The sequence below is a fragment of the Hylobates moloch genome, unplaced genomic scaffold (assembly GCF_009828535.3).
Source record: "Hylobates moloch isolate HMO894 unplaced genomic scaffold, HMol_V3 SCAFFOLD_15, whole genome shotgun sequence".
Classification (NCBI taxonomy): Eukaryota; Metazoa; Chordata; class Mammalia; order Primates; family Hylobatidae; genus Hylobates; species Hylobates moloch.
The window spans coordinates 22,526,802-22,539,030 of NW_026652290.1; the positions used below are offsets into that span (position 1 = coordinate 22,526,802).

The 12,229-nt window shown below is 36.6% G+C and overlaps 1 protein-coding gene across 15 annotated transcripts in view; it reads left to right on the plus strand.

Annotated features, from left to right (window-relative positions):
• CTNNA2 (catenin alpha 2) overlaps positions 1-12,229 on the plus strand; it is a 1,201,677-nt gene that overhangs the window by 390,455 nt on the left and 798,993 nt on the right. The window lies entirely within an intron of this gene.

The following is a 12,229-nucleotide window of genomic DNA, read 5'->3' on the forward strand; positions in this document are numbered from 1 at the left end:
TATAAATCTGTTTTCTCATTAAAGCAGGATTCTAATACAATTTTATATTTTAAATAGCAATGAAATGTGCACGTAGAATCAGTCAGCTAATATAGGCAGGAAAATGACCCAACATTTTAGTCATCGTTGAGTCTTCTTTTAGAAGTGACTACTAGAGTGACACATGAGAATAAGCTACTGAATGTTGATATTCCCCTAGCTTGGCGTGTTCATTGGGCAGTTGAGATTCTAATAGCTTTCAGGCAATACCTCCCTAAATATCTGCCTACTTATGCTGCCGAGCTGACAGATGTCTTCTGTGTGTCCTTGAGAGAGTGAGGTCATTAGATGTGAAGCCTAAAGGATCCTTGCCACTTTCTGTGCTGCAGAACGGCCTCTGTTTTTTTTGTTTTGTTTTTTGTTGTTTTTGTTTTTTTGAGACGGAGTCTTGCTCTGCCCAGATTCAAGCAATTCTCCTGCCTCAGCCTCCCAAGTAGCTGGGACTACAGGCATGTGCCACCATACCCAGCTAATTTTTGTATTTTTAGTAGAGACAGGGTTTCACCGTGTTGGCCAGGATGGTCTCAATCTCTTGACCTCGTGATACACCCGCCTCGGCCTCCCAAAGTGTTGGAATTACAGGTGTGAGCCACTGAGCCCAGCCCTCTCTTTGTTTTTGACTCTCTTTCGTCACTGACTTGCACACCTCAGTTTTCACTGCTCACTGCCCTAGCACCATTTCTAGTTGCTGCAATTGCTGATCTCCAGTTTTCTTGTTTCGTTGGCCTCCTGCCACTTCTGTCTCATTTCTCAGACTTGTATGGAGGGGATGACTTTTCACAGACAACTCCTGCCAATTGGGTTTAATCTTTGGAGCTTCAGATCCTCTTGGCAATATGTCTCTCTTCCTCACCATACAGGGAGGCTGCTTTTTTTGCTCCTTAAATTGATTACATTTTAACCTTGACTGTTTAGTTCAGCAGTCATTAGAGAAGCTTGATGTTCTGGAAAGCTGGTCCCTAGATGACTAAACTTTTACTTTGACTGTGAATTTTAATGGCATTTGCTCAAACTCTTGTGGAACATCTCGGTGGCTGAATTATTTTTCAGTGCTCTAACAACCAAGGTTAAGATGCAGAGTACACTTTCAAATGTTTTATTTAGATGCATCATTTCACAGAAGTGAGGTGCATACATTTCCTCTGTATTAGTTTTCTAGGGCCTCCTTAACAAAGTGTCACAAACCAGGTGGCTTGAAACAACAGAAATTTACTTTTTAACAGTTCTGGAGGCTAGAAGTCCAAAATCAAGATGTTGGCAAGGCCACACTTCCTTTGAAACATGTAGGGAGTAATCCCTCCTTGCTTCTTCCTAGCTCCTGGTGGTTTGCTGTTCATCTTTGGTGTGCCTTGGCTTATAGCTTCAGTCCTTTCATCTCTGACTCTGTTGTTATATATGATCTCCCCTTGTATTCTGTATCTGGTCTCTTCTTTTTTTCTTTTTCTTTCTTTATGTACAGTTAGAATCTCACTCTGTCACTCAGGCTGGAGAGCAGTGGCGTGATCATGGCTTACTGCAGCCTCAAGCTTCTGGGCTCTAATGATCCTCCTGCCTCAGCCTCCTGTCTTCTCTACTTGTAAGGACACCAGTCATATTGGATCAGGGAACACCTAATTCAACATGACCTCATCATAACTCAATTATATCTACAAAGACCCCTGTTTCCAAGTAAGGATGAATTCGTAAGTATTGGAAGTTAGGATTTTTACATATATTTTAGGGAGATACAATTAAACCCATTTGAATCTGTATGATTCAGGGTTATCTAGAGGGACAGAACTAATGGAATATATATGTATATGTGGGAGTTTGTTAAGTATTAACTCACATGATCACAAGGTCCCACAATAGGCCATCTGCAGGCAGAGGACCAAGGAGAGTCAGTCTGAGTTCCAAAACTGAAGAACTTGAAATCTAATGTTTGAAGGCAGGAAGCGTCCAGCACGAGAGAAAGATGAAGGCTGGGAGGCTAGGCCAGTGTCTTCTTTCCACCTTTTTCTGCCTGTTTATGTTCTTGCTGTGCTGGCAGCTGATTAGATTGTGAGGACCCAAATTAAGGATGAGTCTGCCTTTCCCAGTCCTAACTCAAATGTTAATCTCCTTTGGCATCACCCTCACAGACACACCTAGGATCAATACTTTGTATCCTTCAATCCAATCAAATCGACACTCAGTATTAACCATCACAGAACCCAACCCATTGAATAATACCATGTGCCAATGATCTCTCAAATGAGCATGACAGAGGTGTATATTGAAGATGCAATCGTTGATTTTTTTTTTTTAGGTACATATGTGGAGAGGTGTCAGCGAAAACTTTTTTTCTCCTCTCCTATACCAATTGTTATCTTTTTGCTCCCTAGCTCCTCAAAACATACTCTCAATTTGTAATTTATTGTTAGAAAGTAGAAAGTGTGTGTGTTTTGTTTTTAAAAATCAACATTTGGAAATGTAATTTATAAATACTTTTAGCCTATGGAGAAATAACACAACTCCAAAAGATCTATAATTTCATTGTTCAGACTTGTAATTTCCAAACATGGCTTATTTTATTTTTAGAAAATTACCCAGTTTAAACAAAAGAGACTAATATCATGCAAGGTGATTTTCTACGATATTTCTGATTAAGACTGATTATGAATATTTATTATAATAATCCTGGGCCAAGTCCTCTACACTGATTGGTCTTTCTTTGCTGTCCTGAACAGTGATAAAAATGAAATTGATTCCATTTAATAGAATTATACTGTACTCAGTAAATGGATTACTACTTCTAAAAGATTGGAAAATAATAAAGTGAACCAAATATTAAACTTATACTCATTGAGCTCAGTTTAATCTTTCATTGAGGATTTAATGAAAGTTGAGGGTTTAATGAAAGGATTTAATGTGTATTATTTGGAATAACTAGAATTGTATAGGCTAGCTTTCTACACCTCAAAGAAGAGCAAAAGCAGTTTAGATCAGAGGAAAGTACGCTGGCCATGGAAGGAAGAATGTAGGAGGGTGGAGGGTAAAGAAAGAAGATGACAGGTTTAGAAAAAGAAAGGAATGTTGTGTTTTAGAAAAATATAGAAGGGCTTTCCATGCTAGAATGGAATATATGCCAAAGCAATAGGGGGCTATGTCTGAATAAAAGAGTGATAATTGGTAGAATTATTTCAGACTAATTATTAGAAGTTTTGATGTAATATAAGAACATACTCTGATTAGACATTATTAGAGGTATTGATTCTCATGATTTGACTAATTTGACAGCTCTAACTCCTGAACATAAGGTGAATAGAAAGTAGAAGATGAAACCAGAAACTGGGGAACTTACCCTAAGCACTCTTGTAAGATCTTGGGTGTTATATTAAAAGTGCTGGTTATGATAGTGGCTTTGGAAAGGTGGAGGACTGTGTAGTTATTGAAAATACTGATGAGATTGAATTAGTAGTACTTTACATGAATTCCGTGTAGATGAAAACAGTGCCACATGATATTATGTGTAAGATAAATGATAGAGACTCCAAGTCATAAAAACACTATTAGTCATCTTTATTAGAAAATACTACTACAACTGTTACTACTACTTCAGTTGTGCTGCCACCACCATTAGTGTTACTACTTAATACCACTTATTACTGGGTGTTTACTATGTGCTAGCTATAAACTGGGCAAAGTTTTTTTATACGTATTAATTTATTAATCTTTTAAGCACACCCTATTCTGAATTGCAGTCCTCTGTACAAAATGTAAATTGTAATACTTTCTTTAATCATGGTGTTTGGCAGTAAGCGGTCTCATTTTTCTGGAACTGTCTATTTTACTCTAATTTTAAATAATATTTTAGCAAGGTATAAAATTAAAGTTTGCCAATTATTTTTATTCATTATGTTGAATATATTATGCTACTGTCTCCTGGCTTCCATTTTGCATTTCGGAAGGATGCTAAAGGTATAATTTTTTATTGTGTTGTGTCTGTCTTTTCTTCCTAGACAAACTCATACCTTGTCTTTGGCCTTTGAATTCTCCAATTTTACTATGCAGCTATCAAATGTGGACTTCTTTTTATTTATCTTGTTCAGTATGTATTGGGCTTCCTGAATAAGAGAATTTATTTTATATTTTAAATGTGGAAAATTATCAGCCATTATCTCATAAAAAAGGCTCTTTTTCATTGTACTTATTCTTTTCTTTGCAATTCTGATTAGACTTATGCTAGAAAACTCCTCTGTATTCTTAACATATGTATTTTTTCTTATTTCCTATTTCTTCAACTATTTGTGCTTTTTAAAATTATTTTGGTTAATTTCTTCAGCTATCTTCTAGTTTTTTTCTTAGCTGGGTCTAACCTGTTATTTATTTCTTCCTTTGAGATTTTATTTCTATTATTTCTAAAGAAAATCTATTTGATTCAGAGTATCATGTCCTTAGTTCATATTTTCAAGTCCTATTCTAGTTCTATAAATATTTTTAAATATTTAATATTTTCTACCCTATACTTACATTATCTGAAGTTCTTGGATTGTTAATTCTGCCACTAAGCACATCTATAGTGCTTTCTTGAACTGTATACTAATTTTTTATGAAGACTTATTTGAGAGAGTCCTGTGCTTCCTTTGGAAATGGGTTCGTTTTCCTTTGGCTGAAGCCACTAAAACACTCTTATCTGAAACTGTTTTTAAATAATTTATCTGCTCCATATTTCCCATTCTGTACAGAAAGTATAAAATTATTCTGTACAGACACATGAAGACAATACTGTGTGATAATAAGTTATCATTATCAATTATGAATGAAACCATGCAATTTTTCCTGTGACATTTCGTTTCTGGACTGAGACAACAAGTTTCTTTACCATTTGTCTTTGCCACAGGGCATTTTTTTCCTAGTTAATATTTTTACCGACATAGCACTTTAAGAATATAAATTTTATCTTAGGTGGACAACTGTACAGTTCTATTTTCTGTGAAGGTCAAGACATTCTCCTATTCCTTGTGTGGCCACAACAACTCTAGCTTATAAGTTATTAACTCTAAAGTTACCAGTGCTTCAGAATCAGCTTACATTATTTCAATCATGCTAATTTCTTTTTCTTTCTTGTATTTGTTTATTTATTTTGGCTCAGAGATTTTCCTTCCATGTATAAAGATGTTTGCTGAACTTTACATGCATTTCCAGGTGTTTGGAGACTTTTTAAATGCTATTCAATCTCTCACATTCTCTCATCTTACCTTTAAAATGAGCCTATTATAAGAGATATCATTTTATTCATTTTAATGATGGCATTTTTTTAAAGGCTCCACTTCTTGGCTGGGTATAGTAGTTCACAAGCAATCCTAGTCCCCCGGGAGGCCAAGGTGGGAGGAGCACTTGAGGCCAGGAGTCTGAGATCAGCCCAGGCAGGACAGCGAGACTCCCTCTCTCTCTCTCTCTCTTTTTTTTGGGGGGGGCGGGGGGGGACGGAGTCTCGCTTTTTCGCCCAGGCCGGACTGCAGTGGCTTGGCGCTGTCTCGGCTCACTGCGAGCTCCGCCTCCCAGGTTCACGCCATTCTCCTGCCTCAGCCTCCCGAGTAGCTGGGACTACAGGCTGCCGCCACGGTGCCCGGCTAATTTTTTGTATTTTTAGTAGAGACGGGGTTTCACCGTGTTAGCCAACATGGTCTTGATCTCCTGACCTCGTGATGCGCCCGCCTCGGCCTCCCAAAGTGCTGGGATTACAGGCGTGAGCCACCGCGCCGGGCCGAGACTCCCTCTCTTATGTGTGTATCTATGCATATAAGTATGTTTGGAGACAGGGTCTTGCTCTGTTGCTCAGGCTGGAGTGCAGGTGCGATATCAACTCACTGCAACATCTGCTTAGAAAGGCTAAGAAACATGCAGAGTCAAACAAGAAAACAGTATCAGAACTGGGACTTAAGAAATCTGAGCCCTACTTTTTTATTGGTACATTCTCAGAGACAAAATACAATTATTTGAAGAGCTTGTCCTGCTGATAACTTTTGTTTACTTAATATTTTCCTAGAGGAATATTAAATACTATTAGCATTATTATTTTTTTCCTAATTTTCCTATGGAATGGCAAATAAGCCTAAGATTCAGATGAGTCCCAAGTTCTAACTGAAAAGAACTAGTAAATGATATCTAATTTTTAAGAAGGTGGGAATTTAAAATGATTAATGAAAATCTGTCATGGGATGAAATATTAGTCCTTTTTTGTTGCTCCGTTTGGTCTATAATTAGTGGGCACACGTGCAAAATAGGTGCGAAGCAGACTAATCTTTATAGATGATGAATAATTTCTCATTCTACTATAAGGTGTGCTTTCTTTAAGAAAGCAATATGTGATCTTTATATGCACAATCAACGATCCTTTAAATATGTCTTCAATCTTAATGAAGAAACGTTAACTGGGACCTAACAGTGGAATTCATTACCCTCTATAGAGCAAAGGAAAAGCCAGATGTTTGTGCTTGCTCTTGTACTATTGGCTACCTTCAGGTTAAGGAAGGTAGTCTCTAGTTATAGAACAAAAAGGATTTGGGACTGATTACAACATGATATCCATGATATTATTAGTTGTAAATTTATGAATCAGGACAAGCACAAACACTTATATGTCTGAATTCCCTGTGAGAGAAAATGGTCTTTTTCTTTTGCATCTCCTACTTTATATATCCCTTCATAATTTTGTTTCAGTAGTGTCTCAGTTCTTTAAAATTATGGTTCATGAAAACATCATTTTAGTATCAGGATTTTACTTAGATTAGTTTTCAAAAATAAAACCACAAAATAAACATACATTTGGCATTGATGTTTTAACTATGTCTTGGTATATTTTTGCTATTTTTGTTGGCATATAACCATGTGTGTTATTTTAGAAATGATTAAAAGCCCAAAATCTGTGACTAGCCTTTCTAGGTTAAAATCCTCATTCCATTACCTAATGTTTTTTAGCCTCTGGCAAAACTAGCTTTTCTGTGCCTCAGTCTCTTCATGTACGAAATGGCAACAGTACCCCCATGGAGTTTTCATGAGGATTAAGTGAGTAGATATAAGGCTTAGAACAGTATCTGGAACAAGGCAAGCACCATGTTAGGGTAAGCTATTATTATTGCTATTACTAGCATCATCCTCTTCTAAGTCATCATTGTTATTGTCATGATCATCATTGTCATCCCCACTCCCTTGTGTTGTAAGTTTTTCTACCAGCACACCCTTAGCTTAGAGCTTCTCTTTGCATCAAGGTTACTAAGATCACCGACTTTTAGACTTAAATCTCAGGGCTGAAGCTGACTATCTCATGTGACCTTAAACAAATTAATGAACAATTTTAAGTTTAGCCATAGTTTTGGGTGTGTGTGTTTTTTTTTAATCTTTGAAATGGAGCTAGTGTCATCCACCTCATTGTGAGATTTTGTATTTATAAAGTGCTTAGTATTTTGCCTGGTATCTACTAAGTACATTATAAAAGACAGCTGTTATTGTATTTTACATTATAGAATTCAAAAGCATCATTGAAATTGTCAGTTATTTATTCTTAGTGTCTCGAGCAGAGGGAGATATGCCAAAAGTAACTGGAAGAGAAGAGGTAACATTGTTTAATCTCAAAGAGATCCACACAGAGTAGGGAAAAATAGATTTGTACAATGCGGCCATTTTTAGATATAATCTCTAACTACATCTGTTGATTATTGAAATTGTTAGGGTTGAGGAATCTCAAATGTAATTTAAATGTGTAATAATGGGGCAAAAGAAGCCTTAAGGCTAAATTCTGTGAATGGTTTCATTCACTGGTTTTGCCAGCTATTGGTGCCAAAGCATTAACTAGAGTATTTAAGAAGTGTGCACTTTGGTGGAGAGTTGATGTGATGTGTGTATGCTCATGCATTTACACCTGAAAGGATTCTTTAACTTGGAATTGTGTGTGGATAACAAATAGATCTATTAAAAATTATGAAACCACACTCCTTCTCAGGAATTAAATGAAGTTGACTACTCATTGTTTCTATAGGGCATCCAGTAATGGATGCATGGTGGATTCATACCTGGCCTTCTTTTCTATGTTAATATAGCAGCCTTGGATTAGTGTGACAGAGTGGTGGCCTCCGTGAGGGCATGAACTGGATCAGCCTGGGCTGCCATTGTCCCCGTCCATTATGTCATGATGCCTACTTCTTCCTTCACGGCCCTAAATACTGCCTGGAAGTGGCTTAGAATTTTGCTTGTTAAACCTAAGTTTTTGCTCAGTAATGCTTAAGCTTTCTGCCGCTAAAATACAAGCTCTCTGAGTCTACAGCTTATTTGGCATCTGTATTTTCTTACCCAACCATACCTTTAAACTCCTTTTGGTGAATAAAGCCACTTGCTGTTCAGAGAAGGAGTTGAAAACCAACTTTCCCTTCATTGTTCAAAACCAGTTCTCATACTTACCCCAACAAAACACCCTCCAGCAGTGCCCCAACACAATTGCTAAATTACTCCAACTCTAACTCCATAATGTGTAAATGACAAAGAATTAAACAACCATGAGTGTTTGCTTAAAAAAAATCCATGTTAGCTTATTAATCCTTATTGTAATGTCATACAGAGTAGAATGCAAACATCAGCAGGCTAGGTTATTCTCTCTATAGGCAGACCTATGTGGGAAGTTAAATTGTACTCCCAAGGTGAGTTTTTAAATTTGTAGTGAAAAATATATTTGCCTAGGGACCATGTACCTACGTTCACTGGCAGGTACAAACGGTGCAATTTTCAAGTCATTTATAATTATTTTCTCATTTTCCTTTAAAGGAAATAAACACTAAGAAGCACAGAATGGGGCTCCCTTTTCTTGGAAGCAGCCTGCAAGAGGCAGGAAGACCCTGAGACTGCCAAGATAATCTCAGAATGAGTCCAGATTGAATTGTTAATACACCAAAGAATATCCAAAAAGTCTGAAAATACAGGAAAAATGGATTCTACTTATTTTCAGTTTAACAATAGGATCCCTGCTTTATATTTTGATGTACTTCATAAGAATAGTGTCTGGAGATTGAAGGAAAAAATATGGAGCATATTATTTGAAAATTTAACTAGCTTTGAAATAAATAATTTTGTCCAATATTTCCTGACATTTTGGATACTCTACATTATTTTGTCTGAGTTAGTGGGTCACATTTCCAGTAGTAGGAGACAAAAGGGTAAAATTCACTGACTTCCTGTGATCTTCATTCTTTCGTTTATTACTGTACATCTCCCTCCAACTTCATGCAACTGGTGTGGTAAGTTGGGGCCTCTTGGCCTCAGAAATCCTGTTGGAAGTAAAATGGGGCCCAACAGAGAGGGACCTTTGGCCCCTAAAGCCCACTTTTCATTTAAGTCTTAATGTTGGGAGGTTAGAGAGGCCTTGAACTTGAACTATTGATGCAGGCTTGCTCAATATGAGGCCGAAGGATTGCTTGATGATCAGCAGTGTATTTTCCTGGGACATTTTCATCTATACTCTTTGTCTTTTAGAAACTCATCTATACTCTTTGTCTTTTAGAAACTTAGCCAGGAGTGTGGGGTGGGGAGTGGGCTGTGTGTGACTGATCTCTGCCATCTCTCAAAGTCATGATTAAAAGCTGCCATTGGAGGGATAAAGAATGAAAACAAACTACACACACACACACACACACGTATATATTTGTGTGTATGTGTATATACATTGTGTGTATATATTTGTATTTGTGTGTGTGTGTGTGTGTGTGTATATGCACCCTTACCTTTTATGATAGCTAAGTACCCCCTACATACTCATGATTCCCAACTCCCTAAACACAGCTGCTTTTTTTTTTTTTTTTTGAATTTCTAAATGTCCACTTAGGGGGCATTTCTCTATAGTTGTTTTGCAGGTGATTCTTGTTAGTGAGTCTTTCAGAACCATCAAGCTAGAAGTAAGTAGGGCAGAAATTGTGACTTCATGTTGAATATCAAGGACCTAGAAAGTGTCTGCTACATAGCAAGTGCTTAATAAATGCTTATTGAATAAATAAAAGGATGAATGAAATGATATATAATTATATACTTTGTACACAAGCACACATTTATAGCTATGTTCATATCATCAATGGTGTGCACTAAGAGAGTAAGGACAAGATGTCACTGCTATCCAAATCTCCCAAATTTCCCTCACCCTTAAGGCTGCATGTCAGGCTGTTGGAACATTTTTTTTCCCTTTCAAGGTTGATGTTTGTTTTAACTTTATTTTACTTATTTTAAAAATGTACTTTTGAGTTGGAAGGAGAGAAGCCCATCTGAGATTCATCATAACCCTAGTGACAAGCTAATGATCACAGGAGTGAAGAAAGCTTTGATAGCACATTTTGGCAGTTTGTCATTTTGGATTTAGGGTTTTTAAGTTACCTTAAATCAATTTCGTTCATTACCCATTGTCAGATCTTCTTGCTGCACAAATATATTTTTATTAGTTATGTTTTATTATGGTTTATACAGTGATGTTCATTTAAATGTTATGTCTTCTTTAAATCCTCTTAATATAGGAAACAGAATGGTGGTGACATGGGGACCTCTCACAGTTTAGTAAAGAGGCCTTGTGGCTATAATTGCATTTAAGAAACTGCCATTTCTCTATGAAGAATGGAAAATCAGTGGTAGGTCAGAAATGAAAGGCTATGCCATTTAAATCCTAAAACCTGATCATTCTAGTTTTTTCACCCACAAACCAGTGAAGAAAATCAGTTTTCCCCACGTTGCATTTTAAAATATAACTTAATTGAGCTGTAATTTTATAGCATCATTTACCATGTTCATGATACCAATTACTTGGAACATTTTTTCTAGTTTTGAAATATGTGGTAGAATTTTCTATCTTTAATCAACTTTTCTCATTATGAGAATTGTTCCTGTGCTTTGTTTAGCCAAAGACTACTTTAGAAAAAGCTAGGTTGATCTGTTATTTTACTGTGCAGCAATTTCAAGCCTGGTTTATTTAGCTGTAGTCTATAAGATGCAAATTATAAAATGTGCCTTTTTTATACTTCTCATTTGCTTTTCTCTCCATTTATATTTTAGTTGATATGAAATCAGTGATGCAAGTATTATTCAAGTATTATTCAGTTTTACTAATGAAAATTTGGAGATGCCGTAATGACTTACAAATACATACACATAAGTGGAGTATCAAGACATCCAAATTGATATACAAAGGCTTCAGTTATATGGACTAACTTGGGGACAGTAAGTTGTGAATTTGTGAAACTGTATCAGAAACAGAATATTTCCTCCAAAGTATATGGAACTACAGCAAATACAAATATCGGAGTTGAGAGACCTAGCTTCTGGTCTGGACTCTGCCCTTAGTTGATTATTTGAGCTTGAGAAAGCCATTAAGGGTTTTGATAGTTATTTTCTGAAATTCAGACATTGAGTTCCACCAATGAGCTCACAGTTAATGTCTTTCAAATATATGTAGTAATTTAGATACTGAAATAGCTCAGAGTAACTTGTGACTGTTTTAATTATTTTTATAACAAGCTAGAAACCAGATCTATTTCTTCCAAAGCAGATTAGAAATATCTTTTTATACGTACATGTTAATTGGCTTAAAAAGTAGTGTAGGAACAGACAAATCATCTTGACTTGAATGATTAGTAGATATTTAATATTTGGAAACCTGGAGAGAGTTGTTGCTCATTTTTTAATGTCAGTTGTTCTTTTTATAATGCAACCTCAGCATTAGTTCTCAGGCAATGGCTAATGAGCATTCATCTTGACATTTCCCTTTTTAAAAGACATTTAAACAAACTTCCCAAGATCTACCCTATAGAAGAGAAGATTATATTTTTATGTGTGGTTCAGAAGAGCATATCAAAGACCAAATAGAAGAAAAAAATGTTTACAATTGAAGCTATCACAGGCAGGGTGCGGTGGCTCACGCCTGTAATCCCAGCACTTTGGGAGGCCGAGGCGGTCAGATCACAAGGTCAGGAGTTGGAGACCAGCTTGACCAATGTGGTGAAACCCTGTCTCTACTAAAGTACAAAAATTAGCTGGGTGTGGTGGCGTGTGCCTATAATCCCAGCTACTCAGGGGACTGAGGCAGAAGAATTGCTTGAACCTGGCAGGTGAAGGTTGCAGTGAGCCGAAATCATGCCACTGCACTCCAGCCTGGGTGACAGAGTGAGACTCTGTCTCAAAAAAAAAAAAAAAAAAAAAAAAAAAG